The sequence below is a fragment of the Myxine glutinosa genome, chromosome 9 (genome assembly GCF_964187855.1).
Source record: "Myxine glutinosa chromosome 9, kmMyxGlut1.1, whole genome shotgun sequence".
Classification (NCBI taxonomy): domain Eukaryota; kingdom Metazoa; phylum Chordata; class Myxini; order Myxiniformes; family Myxinidae; genus Myxine; species Myxine glutinosa.
Genome location: NC_136269.1, coordinates 17,056,675 through 17,072,326, shown reverse-complemented (window position 1 = coordinate 17,072,326; position 15,652 = coordinate 17,056,675).

The window sequence follows — 15,652 nt, the reverse complement described above, 5'->3', positions numbered from 1 at the left end:
AAAGAAAACTCAGAAACCTTGGATGTAGAAATTGGAAAGAAAATAACTCAGAAACCTTGGATGTAGAAATGGGAAAGAAAACTCAGAAACCTTGGATGTAGAAATTGGAAAGAAAACAACTCGGAAACCTTGGATGTAGAAATTGGAAAGAAAACAACTCGGAAACCTTGGATGTAGAATTTGGAAAGAAAACTCGGAAACCTTGGATGTAGAATTTGGAAAGAAAACTCGGAAACCTTGGATGTAGAAATTGGAAAGAAAACAACTCGGAAACCTTGGATGTAGAAATTGGAAAGAAAACTCAGAAACCTTGGATGTAGAAATTGGAAAGAAAAAAACTCAGAAACCTTGGATGTAGAAATTGGAAAGAAAACTCAGAAACCTTGGATGTAGAAATTGGAAAGAAAATAACTCAGAAACCTTGGATGTAGAAATGGGAAAGAAAACTCAGAAACCTTGGATGTAGAATTAGGAAAGAAAACTCAGAAACCTTGGATGTAGAATTTGGAAAGAAAACTCGGAAACCTTGGATGTAGAAATTGGAAAGAAAACTCAGAAACCTTGGATGTAGAATTTGGAAAGAAAACTCGGAAACCTTGGATGTAGAATTAGGAAAGAAAACTCAGAAACCTTGGATGGAGAATTTGGAAAGAAAACTCAGAAACCTTGGATGGAGAATTTGGAAAGAAAACTCGGAAACCTTGGATGTAGAATTAGGAAAGAAAACTCAGAAACCTTGGATGTAGAATTAGGAAAGAAAACTCAGAAACCTTGGATGTCGAATTTGGAAAGAAAACTCGGAAACCTTGGATGTAGAATTAGGAAAGAAAACTCAGAAACCTTGGATGTAGAATTTGGAAAGAAAACTCGGAAACCTTGGATGTAGAAATTGGAAAGAAAACAACTCGGAAACCTTGGATGTAGAATTAGGAAAGAAAACTCAGAAACCTTGGATGGAGAATTTGGAAAGAAAACTCGGAAACCTTGGATGTAGAATTAGGAAAGAAAACTCAGAAACCTTGGATGTAGAATTTGGAAAGAAAACTCGGAAACCTTGGATGTAGAATTAGGAAAGAAAACTCAGAAACCTTGGATGTAGAATTTGGAAAGAAAACTCGGAAACCTTGGATGTCGAAATTGGAAAGAAAACTCGGAAACCTTGGATGTAGAATTAGGAAAGAAAACTCAGAAACCTTGGATGTAGAATTTGGAAAGAAAACTCGGAAACCTTGGATGTAGAATTAGGAAAGAAAACTCAGAAACCTTGGATGGAGAATTTGGAAAGAAAACTCAGAAACCTTGGATGGAGAATTTGGAAAGAAAACTCGGAAACCTTGGATGTAGAATTAGGAAAGAAAACTCAGAAACCTTGGATGTAGAATTAGGAAAGAAAACTCAGAAACCTTGGATGTAGAATTTGGAAAGAAAACTCGGAAACCTTGGATGTAGAATTAGGAAAGAAAACTCAGAAACCTTGGATGTAGAATTTGGAAAGAAAACTCGGAAACCTTGGATGTAGAAATTGGAAAGAAAACTCGGAAACCTTGGATGTAGAAATTGGAAAGAAAATAACTCAGAAACCTTGGATGTAGAAATTGAAAAGAAAATAACTCAGAAACCTGGGATGTCGAAATTGGAAAGAAAACTCGGAAACCTTGGATGTCGAAATTGGAAAGAAAACTCGGAAACCTGGGATGTAGAATTTGGAAAGAAAACTCAGAAACCTTGGATGTAGAAATTGGAAAGAAAACTCAGAAACCTTGGATGTAGAATTTGGAAAGAAAACTCGGAAACCTTGGATGTAGAAATTGGAAAGAAAACAACTCGGAAACCTTCGATGTAGAAATTGGAAAGAAAACTCAGAAACATTGGATGTAGAAATTGGAAAGAAAACAACTCAGAAACCTTGGATGTAGAAATTGGAAAGAAAACAACTCAGAAACCTTGGATGTAGAAATTGGAAAGAAAACTCAGAAACCTTGGATGTAGAAATTGGAAAGAAAATAACTCAGAAACCTTGGATGTAGAAATTGGAAAGAAAACAACTCGGAAACCTTCGATGTAGAAATTGGAAAGAAAACTCAGAAACATTGGATGTAGAAATTGGAAAGAAAACAACTCAGAAACCTTGGATGTAGAAATTGGAAAGAAAACAACTCAGAAACCTTGGATGTAGAAATTGGAAAGAAAACTCAGAAACCTTGGATGTAGAAATTGGAAAGAAAATAACTCCGAAACCTTGGATGTAGAAATTGGAAAGAAAACTCAGAAACCTTGGATGTAGAATTTGAAAAGAAAACTCAGAAACCCTGGATGTAGAATTAGGAAAGAAAACTCAGAAACCTTGGATGTAGAATTTCGAAAGAAAACTCAGAAACCTTGGATGTAGAAATTGGAAAGAAAATAACTCAGAAACCTTGGATGTAGAAATTGGAAAGAAAACTCAGAAACCTTGGATGTAGAAATTGGAAAGAAAATAACTCAGAAACCTTGGATGTAGAAATTGGAAAGAAAACTCAGAAACCTTGGATGTAGAAATTGGAAAGAAAATAACTCAGAAACCTTGGATGTAGAAATGGGAAAGAAAACTCAGAAACCTTGGATGTAGAAATTGGAAAGAAAACAACTCGGAAACCTTGGATGTAGAAATTGGAAAGAAAACAACTCGGAAACCTTGGATGTAGAAATTGGAAAGAAAACAACTCGGAAACCTTGGATGTAGAAATTGGAAAGAAAACAACTCGGAAACCTTGGATGTAGAAATTGGAAAGAAAACAACTCGGAAACCTTGGATGTAGAAATTGGAAAGAAAACAACTCGGAAACCTTGGATGTAGAAATTGGAAAGAAAACTCAGAAACATTGGATGTAGAAATTGGAAAGAAAACAACTCAGAAACCTTGGATGTAGAAATTGGGAAGAAAATAACTCAGAAACCTTGGATGTACAAATTGGAAAGAAAATAACTCAGAAACCTTGGATGTAGAAATTGGAAAGAAAATAACTCAGAAACCTTGGATGTAGAAATTGGAAAGAAAGCAACTCGGAAACCTTGGATGTAGAAATTGGAAAGAAAACAACTCGGAAACCTTGGATGTAGAAATTGGAAAGAAAACAACTCGGAAACCTTGGATGTAGAAATTGGAAAGAAAATAACTCAGAAACCTTGGATGTAGAAATTGGAAAGAAAATAACTCAGAAACCTTGGATGTAGAAATTGGAAAGAAAATAACTCAGAAACCGTGGAAAGAAAGCAACTCGGAAACCTTGGATGTAGAAATTGGAAAGAAAGCAACTCGGAAACCTTGGATGTAGAAATTGGAAAGAAAACAACTCGGAAACCTTGGATGTAGAAATTGGAATGAAAACTCAGAAACCTTGGATGTAGAAATTGGAAAGAAAACTCAGAAACCTTGGATGTAGAAATTGAAAAGAAAATAACTCAGAAACCTGGGATGTAGAAATTGGAAAGAAAATAACTCAGAAACCTTGGATGTAGAAATTGGAAAGAAAATAACTCAGAAACCTTGGAAAGAAAGCAACTCGGAAACCTTGGATGTAGAAATTGGAAAGAAAGCAACTCGGAAACCTTCGATGTAGAATTAGGAAAGAAGACTCGGAAACCTTGGATGTAGAATTAGGAAAGAAAACTCAGAAACCTTGGATGTAGAATTTGGAAAGAAAACTCGGAAACCTTGGATGTAGAATTTGGAAAGAAAACTCGGAAACCTTGGATGTAGAATTTGGAAAGAAAACTCAGAAACCTTGGATGTAGAAATTGGGAAGAAAACAACTCGGAAACCTTGGATGTAGAATTTGAAAAGAAAACTCAGAAACCTTGGATGTAGAATTAGGAAAGAAAACTCAGAAACCTTGGATGGAGAATTTGGAAAGAAAACTCGGAAACCTTGGATGGAGAATTTGGAAAGAAAACTCAGAAACCTTGGATGTAGAATTAGGAAAGAAAACTCAGAAACCTTGGATGTAGAATTTGGAAAGAAAACTCGGAAACCTTGGATGTAGAATTAGGAAAGAAAACTCAGAAACCTTGGATGTAGAATTAGGAAAGAAAACTCAGAAACCTTGGATGTAGAATTTGGAAAGAAAACTCGGAAACCTTGGATGTAGAATTAGGAAAGAAAACTCAGAAACCTTGGATGGAGAATTTGGAAAGAAAACTCAGAAACCTTGGATGTAGAATTAGGAAAGAAAACTCAGAAACCTTGGATGTAGAATTAGGAAAGAAAACTCAGAAACCTTGGATGTAGAATTTGGAAAGAAAACTCGGAAACCTTGGATGTAGAAATTGGAAAGAAAATAACTCAGAAACCTTGGATGTAGAAATTGGAAAGAAAACAACTCGGAAACCTTGGATGTAGAAATTGGAAAGAAAATAACTCGGAAACCTTGGATGTAGAAATTGGAAAGAAAACAACTCGGAAACCTTGGATGTAGAAATTGGAAGGAAAACAACTCAGAAACCTTGGATGTAGAAATTGGAAAGAAAATAACTCAGAAACCTTGGATGTAGAATTTGGAAGGAAAACTCGGAAACCTTGGATGTAGAATTTGGAAAGAAAACTCGGAAACCTTGGATGTAGAAATTGGAAAGAAAACAACTCGGAAACCTTGGATGTAGAATTAGGAAAGAAAACTCAGAAACCTTGGATGTAGAAATTGGAAAGAAAACAACTCGGAAACCTTGGATGTAGAAATTGGAAAGAAAATAACTCGGAAACCTTGGATGTAGAAATTGGAAAGAAAACAACTCGGAAACCTTGGATGTAGAAATTGGAAGGAAAACAACTCAGAAACCTTGGATGTAGAAATTGGAAAGAAAATAACTCAGAAACCTTGGATGTAGAATTTGGAAGGAAAACTCGGAAACCTTGGATGTAGAATTTGGAAAGAAAACTCGGAAACCTTGGATGTAGAAATTGGAAAGAAAACAACTCGGAAACCTTGGATGTAGAAATTGGAAAGAAAACTCAGAAACCTTGGATGTAGAAATTGGAAAGAAAATAACTCAGAAACCTTGGATGTAGAAATTGGAAAGAAAACAACTCGGAAACCTTGGATGTAGAAATTGGAAAGAAAATAACTCGGAAACCTTGGATGTAGAAATTGGAAAGAAAACAACTCGGAAACCTTGGATGTAGAAATTGGAAGGAAAACAACTCAGAAACCTTGGATGTAGAAATTGGAAAGAAAATAACTCAGAAACCTTGGATGTAGAATTTGGAAGGAAAACTCGGAAACCTTGGATGTAGAATTTGGAAAGAAAACTCGGAAACCTTGGATGTAGAAATTGGAAAGAAAACAACTCGGAAACCTTGGATGTAGAATTTGAAAATAAACTCAGAAACCTTGGATGGAGAATTTGGAAAGAAAACTCGAAAACCTTGGATGTAGAATTAGGAAAGAAACCTCAGAAACCTTGGATGTAGAATTTGGAAAGAAAACTCGGAAACCTTGGATGTAGAAATTGGAAAGAAACCTCAGAAACCTTGGATGTAGAAATTGGAAAGAAAACTTGGAAACCTTGGATGTCGAAATTGGAAAGAAAACTCAGAAACCTTGGATGCAGAATTTGGAAAGAAAACTCAGAAACCTTGGATGTAGAAATTGGAAAGAAAACTCGGAAACCTTGGATGTAGAAATTGGAAAGAAAACTAGGAAACCTTGGATGGAGAATTTGGAAAGAAAACTCGGAAACCTTGGATGTAGAATTTGGAAAGAAAACTCGGAAACCTTGGATGTAGAAATTGGAAAGAAAACTCGGAAACCTTGGATGTAGAATTTGGAAAGAAAACTCGGAAACCTTGGATGTAGAAATTGGAAAGAAAACAACTCGGAAACCTTCGATGTAGAATTTGAAAAGAAAACTCAGAAACCTTGGATGTAGAATTAGGAAAGAAAACTCAGAAACCTTGGATGGAGAATTTGGAAAGAAAACTCAGAAACGTTGGATGGAGAATTTGGAAAGAAAACTCAGAAACCTTGGATGTAGAATTAGGAAAGAAAACACAGAAACCTTGGATGTAGAATTTCGAAAGAAAACTCAGAAACCTTGGATGTAGAAATTGGAAAGAAAATAACTCAGAAACCTTGGATGTAGAAATTGGAAAGAAAACTCAGAAACCTTGGATGTAGAAATTGGAAAGAAAATAACTCAGAAACCTTGGATGTAGAAATTGGAAAGAAAACTCAGAAACCTTGGATGTAGAAATTGGAAAGAAAACTCAGAAACCTTGGATATAGAAATTGGAAAGAAAATAACTCAGAAACCTTGGATATAGAAATTGGAAAGAAAACTCAGAAACCTTGGATGTAGAAATTGGAAAGAAAATAACTCAGAAACCTTGGATGTAGAAATTGGAAAGAAAATAACTCGGAAACCTTGGATGTAGAATTTGAAAAGAAAACTCAGAAAACTTGGATGTAGAATTAGGAAAGAAAACTCAGAAACCTTGGATGGAGAAATTGGAAGGAAAACAACTCGGAAACCTTGGATGTAGAAATTGGAAAGAAAATAACTCAGAAAACTTGGATGTAGAATTTGGAAAGAAAACTCGGAAACTTGGATGTAGAATTTGGAAAGAAAACTTGGAAACCTTGGATGTAGAAATTGGAAAGAAAACAACTCGGAAACCTTGGATGTAGAATTAGGAAAGAAACCTCAGAAACCTTGGATGTAGAATTTGGAAAGAAAACTCGGAAACCTTGGATGTAGAAATTGGAAAGAAAATAACTCAGAAACCTTGGATGTAGAAATTGGAAAGAAAACTCAGAAACCTTGGATGTAGAAATTGAAAAGAAAATAACTCAGAAACCTGGGATGTAGAAATTGGGAAGAAAACTCAGAAACCTTGGATGTAGAAATTGGAAAGAAAACTCGGAAACCTTGGATGTAGAATTTGGAAAGAAAACTCAGAAACCTTGGATGTAGAAATTGGAAAGAAAACTCAGAAACCTTGGATGTAGAATTTGGAAAGAAAACTCGGAAACCTTGGATGTAGAAATTGGAAAGAAAACTCAGAAACCTTGGATGTAGAAATTGGAAAGAAAACTCGGAAACCTTGGATGTAGAATTTGGAAAGAAAACTCGGAAACCTTGGATGTAGAAATTGGAAAGAAAACTCGGAAACCTTGGATGTAGAATTTGGAAAGAAAACTCGGAAACCTTGGATGTAGAAATTGGAAAGAAAACTCGGAAACCTTGGATGTAGAAATTGGAAAGAAAACTAGGAAACCTTGGATGTAGAAATTGGAAAGAAAACTCGGAAACCTTGGATGTAGAAATTGGAAAGAAAACAACTCGGAAACCTTCGATGTAGAATTTGAAAAGAAAACTCAGAAACCTTGGATGTAGAATTAGGAAAGAAAACTCAGAAACCTTGGATGGAGAATTTGGAAAGAAAACTCAGAAACGTTGGATGGAGAATTTGGAAAGAAAACTCGGAAACCTTGGATGCAGAATTAGGAAAGAAAACACAGAAACCTTGGATGTAGAATTTCGAAAGAAAACTCAGAAACCTTGGATGTAGAAATTGGAAAGAAAATAACTCAGAAACCTTGGATGTAGAAATTGGAAAGAAAATAACTCAGAAACCTTGGATGTAGAAATTGGAAAGAAAACAACTCAGAAACCTTGGATGTAGAAATTGGAAAGAAAATAACTCAGAAACCTTGGATGTAGAAATTGGAAAGAAAACTCAGAAACCTTGGATGTAGAAATTGGAAAGAAAACTCAGAAACCTTGGATGTAGAAATTGGAAGGAAAACAACTCAGAAACCTTGGATGTAGAAATTGGAAAGAAAATAACTCAGAAACCTTGGATGTAGAATTTGGAAAGAAAACTCGGAAACCTTGGATGTAGAATTTGGAAAGAAAACTCGGAAACCTTGGATGTAGAAATTGGAAAGAAAACAACTCGGAAACCTTGGATGTAGAATTAGGAAAGAAAACTCAGAAACCTTGGATGGAGAATGTGGAAAGAAAACTCGGAAACATTGGATGTAGAATTAGGAAAGAAAACTCAGAAACCTTGGATGTAGAATTTGGAAAGAAAACTCGGAAACCTTGGATGTCGAAATTGGAAAGAAAACTCAGAAACCTTGGATGTAGAAATTGGAAAGAAAACTCAGAAACCTTGGATGTAGAAATTGGAAAGAAAATAACTCAGAAACCTTGGATGTAGAAATTGGAAAGAAAATAACTCGGAAACCTTGGATGTAGAATTTGAAAAGAAAACTCAGAAAACTTGGATGTAGAATTAGGAAAGAAAACTCAGAAACCTTGGATGGAGAAATTGGAAGGAAAACAACTCGGAAACCTTGGATGTAGAAATTGGAAAGAAAATAACTCAGAAAACTTGGATGTAGAATTTGGAAAGAAAACTCGGAAACTTGGATGTAGAATTTGGAAAGAAAACTCGGAAACCTTGGATGTAGAAATTGGAAAGAAAACAACTCGGAAACCTTGGATGTAGAATTAGGAAAGAAACCTCAGAAACCTTGGATGTAGAATTTGGAAAGAAAACTCGGAAACCTTGGATGTAGAAATTGGAAAGAAAATAACTCAGAAACCTTGGATGTAGAAATTGGAAAGAAAACTCAGAAACCTTGGATGTAGAAATTGAAAAGAAAATAACTCAGAAACCTGGGATGTAGAAATTGGGAAGAAAACTCAGAAACCTTGGATGTAGAAATTGGAAAGAAAACTCGGAAACCTTGGATGTAGAATTTGGAAAGAAAACTCAGAAACCTTGGATGTAGAAATTGGAAAGAAAACTCAGAAACCTTGGATGTAGAATTTGGAAAGAAAACTCGGAAACCTTGGATGTAGAAATTGGAAAGAAAACTCAGAAACCTTGGATGTAGAAATTGGAAAGAAAACAACTCGGAAACCTTCGATGTAGAATTTGAAAAGAAAACTCAGAAACCTTGGATGTAGAATTAGGAAAGAAAACTCAGAAACCTTGGATGGAGAATTTGGAAAGAAAACTCAGAAACGTTGGATGGAGAATTTGGAAAGAAAACTCGGAAACCTTGGATGCAGAATTAGGAAAGAAAACACAGAAACCTTGGATGTAGAATTTCGAAAGAAAACTCAGAAACCTTGGATGTAGAAATTGGAAAGAAAATAACTCAGAAACCTTGGATGTAGAAATTGGAAAGAAAATAACTCAGAAACCTTGGATGTAGAAATTGGAAAGAAAACAACTCAGAAACCTTGGATGTAGAAATTGGAAAGAAAATAACTCAGAAACCTTGGATGTAGAAATTGGAAAGAAAACTCAGAAACCTTGGATGTAGAAATTGGAAAGAAAACTCAGAAACCTTGGATGTAGAAATTGGAAGGAAAACAACTCAGAAACCTTGGATGTAGAAATTGGAAAGAAAATAACTCAGAAACCTTGGATGTAGAATTTGGAAAGAAAACTCGGAAACCTTGGATGTAGAATTTGGAAAGAAAACTCGGAAACCTTGGATGTAGAAATTGGAAAGAAAACAACTCGGAAACCTTGGATGTAGAATTAGGAAAGAAAACTCAGAAACCTTGGATGGAGAATGTGGAAAGAAAACTCGGAAACCTTGGATGTAGAATTAGGAAAGAAAACTCAGAAACCTTGGATGTAGAATTTGGAAAGAAAACTCGGAAACCTTGGATGTCGAAATTGGAAAGAAAACTCAGAAACCTTGGATGTAGAAATTGGAAAGAAAACTCAGAAACCTTGGATGTAGAATTTGGAAAGAAAACTCGGAAACCTTGGATGTAGAATTAGGAAAGAAAACTCAGAAACCTTGGATGGAGAATTTGGAAAGAAAACTCAGAAACCTTGGATGTAGAAATTGGAAAGAAAATAACTCGGAAACCTTGGATGTAGAATTTGAAAAGAAAACTCAGAAAACTTGGATGTAGAATTAGGAAAGAAAACTCAGAAACCTTGGATGGAGAAATTGGAAGGAAAACAACTCGGAAACCTTGGATGTAGAAATTGGAAAGAAAATAACTCAGAAAACTTGGATGTAGAATTTGGAAAGAAAACTCGGAAACTTGGATGTAGAATTTGGAAAGAAAACTCGGAAACCTTGGATGTAGAAATTGGAAAGAAAACAACTCGGAAACCTTGGATGTAGAATTAGGAAAGAAACCTCAGAAACCTTGGATGTAGAATTTGGAAAGAAAACTCGGAAACCTTGGATGTAGAAATTGGAAAGAAAATAACTCAGAAACCTTGGATGTAGAAATTGGAAAGAAAACTCAGAAACCTTGGATGTAGAAATTGAAAAGAAAATAACTCAGAAACCTGGGATGTAGAAATTGGGAAGAAAACTCAGAAACCTTGGATGTAGAAATTGGAAAGAAAACTCGGAAACCTTGGATGTAGAATTTGGAAAGAAAACTCAGAAACCTTGGATGTAGAAATTGGAAAGAAAACTCAGAAACCTTCGATGTAGAATTTGGAAAGAAAACTCGGAAACCTTGGATGTAGAAATTGGAAAGAAAACTCAGAAACCTTGGATGTAGAAATTGGAAAGAAAACAACTCGGAAACCTTCGATGTAGAATTTGAAAAGAAAACTCAGAAACCTTGGATGTAGAATTAGGAAAGAAAACTCAGAAACCTTGGATGGAGAATTTGGAAAGAAAACTCAGAAACGTTGGATGGAGAATTTGGAAAGAAAACTCGGAAACCTTGGATGCAGAATTAGGAAACAAAACACAGAAACCTTGGATGTAGAATTTCGAAAGAAAACTCAGAAACCTTGGATGTAGAAATTGGAAAGAAAATAACTCAGAAACCTTGGATGTAGAAATTGGAAAGAAAATAACTCAGAAACCTTGGATGTAGAAATTGGAAAGAAAACAACTCAGAAACCTTGGATGTAGAAATTGGAAAGAAAATAACTCAGAAACCTTGGATGTAGAAATTGGAAAGAAAACTCAGAAACCTTGGATGTAGAAATTGGAAAGAAAACTCAGAAACCTTGGATGTAGAAATTGGAAGGAAAACAACTCAGAAACCTTGGATGTAGAAATTGGAAAGAAAATAACTCAGAAACCTTGGATGTAGAATTTGGAAAGAAAACTCGGAAACCTTGGATGTAGAATTTGGAAAGAAAACTCGGAAACCTTGGATGTAGAAATTGGAAAGAAAACAACTCGGAAACCTTGGATGTAGAATTAGGAAAGAAAACTCAGAAAACTTGGATGGAGAATGTGGAAAGAAAACTCGGAAACCTTGGATGTAGAATTAGGAAAGAAAACTCAGAAACCTTGGATGTAGAATTTGGAAAGAAAACTCGGAAACCTTGGATGTCGAAATTGGAAAGAAAACTCAGAAACCTTGGATGTAGAAATTGGAAAGAAAACTCAGAAACCTTGGATGTAGAATTTGGAAAGAAAACTCGGAAACCTTGGATGTAGAATTAGGAAAGAAAACTCAGAAACCTTGGATGGAGAATTTGGAAAGAAAACTCAGAAACCTTGGATGGAGAATTTGGAAAGAAAACTCGGAAACCTTGGATGTAGAATTAGGAAAGAAAACTCAGAAACCTTGGATGTAGAATTAGGAAAGAAAACTCAGAAACCTTGGATGTAGAATTTGGAAAGAAAACTCGGAAACCTTGGATGTAGAATTAGGAAAGAAAACTCAGAAACCTTGGATGTAGAATTTGGAAAGAAAACTCAGAAACCTTGGATGTAGAATTTGGAAAGAAAACTCGGAAACCTTGGATGTAGAATTAGGAAAGAAAACTCAGAAACCTTGGATGTAGAATTAGGAAAGAAAACTCAGAAACCTTGGATGTCGAAATTGGAAAGAAAACTCGGAAACCTGGGATGTAGAATTTGGAAAGAAAACTCAGAAACCTTGGATGTAGAAATTGGAAAGAAAACTCAGAAACCTTGGATGTAGAATTTGGAAAGAAAACTCGGAAACCTTGGATGTAGAAATTGGAAAGAAAACAACTCGGAAACCTTCGATGTAGAAATTGGAAAGAAAACTCAGAAACATTGGATGTAGAAATTGGAAAGAAAACAACTCAGAAACCTTGGATGTAGAAATTGGAAAGAAAACTCAGAAACCTTGGATGGAGAATTTGGAAAGAAAACTCGGAAACCTTGGATGTAGAATTAGGAAAGAAAACTCAGAAACCTTGGATGTAGAATTTCGAAAGAAAACTCAGAAACCTTGGATGTAGAAATTGGAAAGAAAATAACTCAGAAACCTTGGATGTAGAAATTGGAAAGAAAACTCAGAAACCTTGGATGTAGAAATTGGAAAGAAAATAACTCAGAAACCTTGGATGTAGAAATGGGAAAGAAAACTCAGAAACCTTGGATGTAGAAATTGGAAAGAAAACAACTCGGAAACCTTGGATGTAGAAATTGGAAAGAAAACAACTCGGAAACCTTGGATGTAGAAATTGGAAAGAAAACAACTCGGAAACCTTGGATGTAGAAATTGGAAAGAAAACAACTCGGAAACCTTGGATGTAGAAATTGGAAAGAAAACTCAGAAACATTGGATGTAGAAATTGGAAAGAAAACAACTCAGAAACCTTGGATGTAGAAATTGGAAAGAAAATAACTCAGAAACCTTGGATGTAGAAATTGGAAAGAAAATAACTCAGAAACCTTGGAAAGAAAGCAACTCGGAAACCTTGGAAAGAAAGCAACTCGGAAACCTTGGATGTAGAAATTGGAAAGAAAACTCGGAAACCTTGGATGTAGAAATTGGAAAGAAAACTCGGAAACCTTGGATGTAGAATTTGGAAAGAAAACTCGGAAACCTTGGATGTAGAATTTGGAAAGAAAACTCGGAAACCTTGGATGTAGAAATTGGAAAGAAAACAACTCGGAAACCTTGGATGTAGAAATTGGAAAGAAAACTCGGAAACCTTGGATGTAGAAATTGGAAAGAAAACAACTCGGAAACCTTGGATGTAGAATTTGGAAAGAAAACTCGGAAACCTTGGATGTAGAATTTGGAAAGAAAACTCGGAAACCTTGGATGTAGAAATTGGAAAGAAAACAACTCGGAAACCTTGGATGTAGAAATTGGAAAGAAAACTCAGAAACCTTGGATGTAGAAATTGGAAAGAAAACTCAGAAACCTTGGATGTAGAAATTGGAAAGAAAACAACTCGGAAACCTTGGATGTAGAATTAGGAAAGAAACCTCAGAAACCTTGGATGTAGAAATTGGAAAGAAAACTCAGAAACCTTGGATGTAGAAATTGGAAGGAAAACAACTCAGAAACCTTGGATGTAGAAATTGGAAAGAAAATAACTCAGAAACCTTGGATGTAGAATTTGGAAAGAAAACTCGGAAACCTTGGATGTAGAATTTGGAAAGAAAACTCGGAAACCTTGGATGTAGAAATTGGAAAGAAAACAACTCGGAAACCTTGGATGTAGAATTAGGAAAGAAAACTCAGAAACCTTGGATGGAGAATGTGGAAAGAAAACTCGGAAACCTTGGATGTAGAATTAGGAAAGAAAACTCAGAAACCTTGGATGTAGGATTTGGAAAGAAAACTCGGAAACCTTGGATGTCGAAATTGGAAAGAAAACTCAGAAACCTTGGATGTAGAAATTGGAAAGAAAACTCAGAAACCTTGGATGTAGAAATTGGAAAGAAAATAACTCAGAAACCTTGGATGTAGAAATTGGAAAGAAAATAACTCGGAAACCTTGGATGTAGAATTTGAAAAGAAAACTCAGAAAACTTGGATGTAGAATTAGGAAAGAAAACTCAGAAACCTTGGATGGAGAAATTGGAAGGAAAACAACTCGGAAACCTTGGATGTAGAAATTGGAAAGAAAATAACTCAGAAAACTTGGATGTAGAATTTGGAAAGAAAACTCGGAAACTTGGATGTAGAATTTGGAAAGAAAACTCGGAAACCTTGGATGTAGAAATTGGAAAGAAAACAACTCGGAAACCTTGGATGTAGAATTAGGAAAGAAACCTCAGAAACCTTGGATGTAGAATTTGGAAAGAAAACTCGGAAACCTTGGATGTAGAAATTGGAAAGAAAATAACTCAGAAACCTTGGATGTAGAAATTGGAAAGAAAACTCAGAAACTTGGATGTAGAAATTGAAAAGAAAATAACTCAGAAACCTGGGATGTAGAAATTGGGAAGAAAACTCAGAAACCTTGGATGTAGAAATTGGAAAGAAAACTCGGAAACCTTGGATGTAGAATTTGGAAAGAAAACTCAGAAACCTTGGATGTAGAAATTGGAAAGAAAACTCAGAAACCTTGGATGTAGAATTTGGAAAGAAAACTCGGAAACCTTGGATGTAGAAATTGGAAAGAAAACTCAGAAACCTTGGATGTAGAAATTGGAAAGAAAACAACTCGGAAACCTTCGATGTAGAATTTGAAAAGAAAACTCAGAAACCTTGGATGTAGAATTAGGAAAGAAAACTCAGAAACCTTGGATGGAGAATTTGGAAAGAAAACTCAGAAACGTTGGATGGAGAATTTGGAAAGAAAACTCGGAAACCTTGGATGCAGAATTAGGAAAGAAAACACAGAAACCTTGGATGTAGAATTTCGAAAGAAAACTCAGAAACCTTGGATGTAGAAATTGGAAAGAAAATAACTCAGAAACCTTGGATGTAGAAATTGGAAAGAAAATAACTCAGAAACCTTGGATGTAGAAATTGGAAAGAAAACAACTCAGAAACCTTGGATGTAGAAATTGGAAAGAAAATAACTCAGAAACCTTGGATGTAGAAATTGGAAAGAAAACTCAGAAACCTTGGATGTAGAAATTGGAAAGAAAACTCAGAAACCTTGGATGTAGAAATTGGAAGGAAAACAACTCAGAAACCTTGGATGTAGAAATTGGAAAGAAAATAACTCAGAAACCTTGGATGTAGAATTTGGAAAGAAAACTCGGAAACCTTGGATGTAGAATTTGGAAAGAAAACTCGGAAACCTTGGATGTAGAAATTGGAAAGAAAACAACTCGGAAACCTTGGATGTAGAATTAGGAAAGAAAACTCAGAAACCTTGGATGGAGAATGTGGAAAGAAAACTCGGAAACCTTGGATGTAGAATTAGGAAAGAAAACTCAGAAACCTTGGATGTAGAATTTGGAAAGAAAACTCGGAAACCTTGGATGTCGAAATTGGAAAGAAAACTCAGAAACCTTGGATGTAGAAATTGGAAAGAAAACTCAGAAACCTTGGATGTAGAATTTGGAAAGAAAACTCGGAAACCTTGGATGTAGAATTAGGAAAGAAAACTCAGAAACCTTGGATGGAGAATTTGGAAAGAAAACTCAGAAACCTTGGATGTAGAAATTGGAAAGAAAATAACTCGGAAACCTTGGATGTAGAATTTGAAAAGAAAACTCAGAAAACTTGGATGTAGAATTAGGAAAGAAAACTCAGAAACCTTGGATGGAGAAATTGGAAGGAAAACAACTCGGAAACCTTGGATGTAGAAATTGGAAAAAAAATAACTCAGAAAACTTGGATGTAGAATTTGGAAAGAAAACTCGGAAACTTGGATGTAGAATTTGGAAAGAAAACTTGGAAACCTTGGATGTAGAAATTGGAAAGAAAACAACTCGGAAACCTTGGATGTAGAATTAGGAAAGAAACCTCAGAAACCTTGGATGTAGAA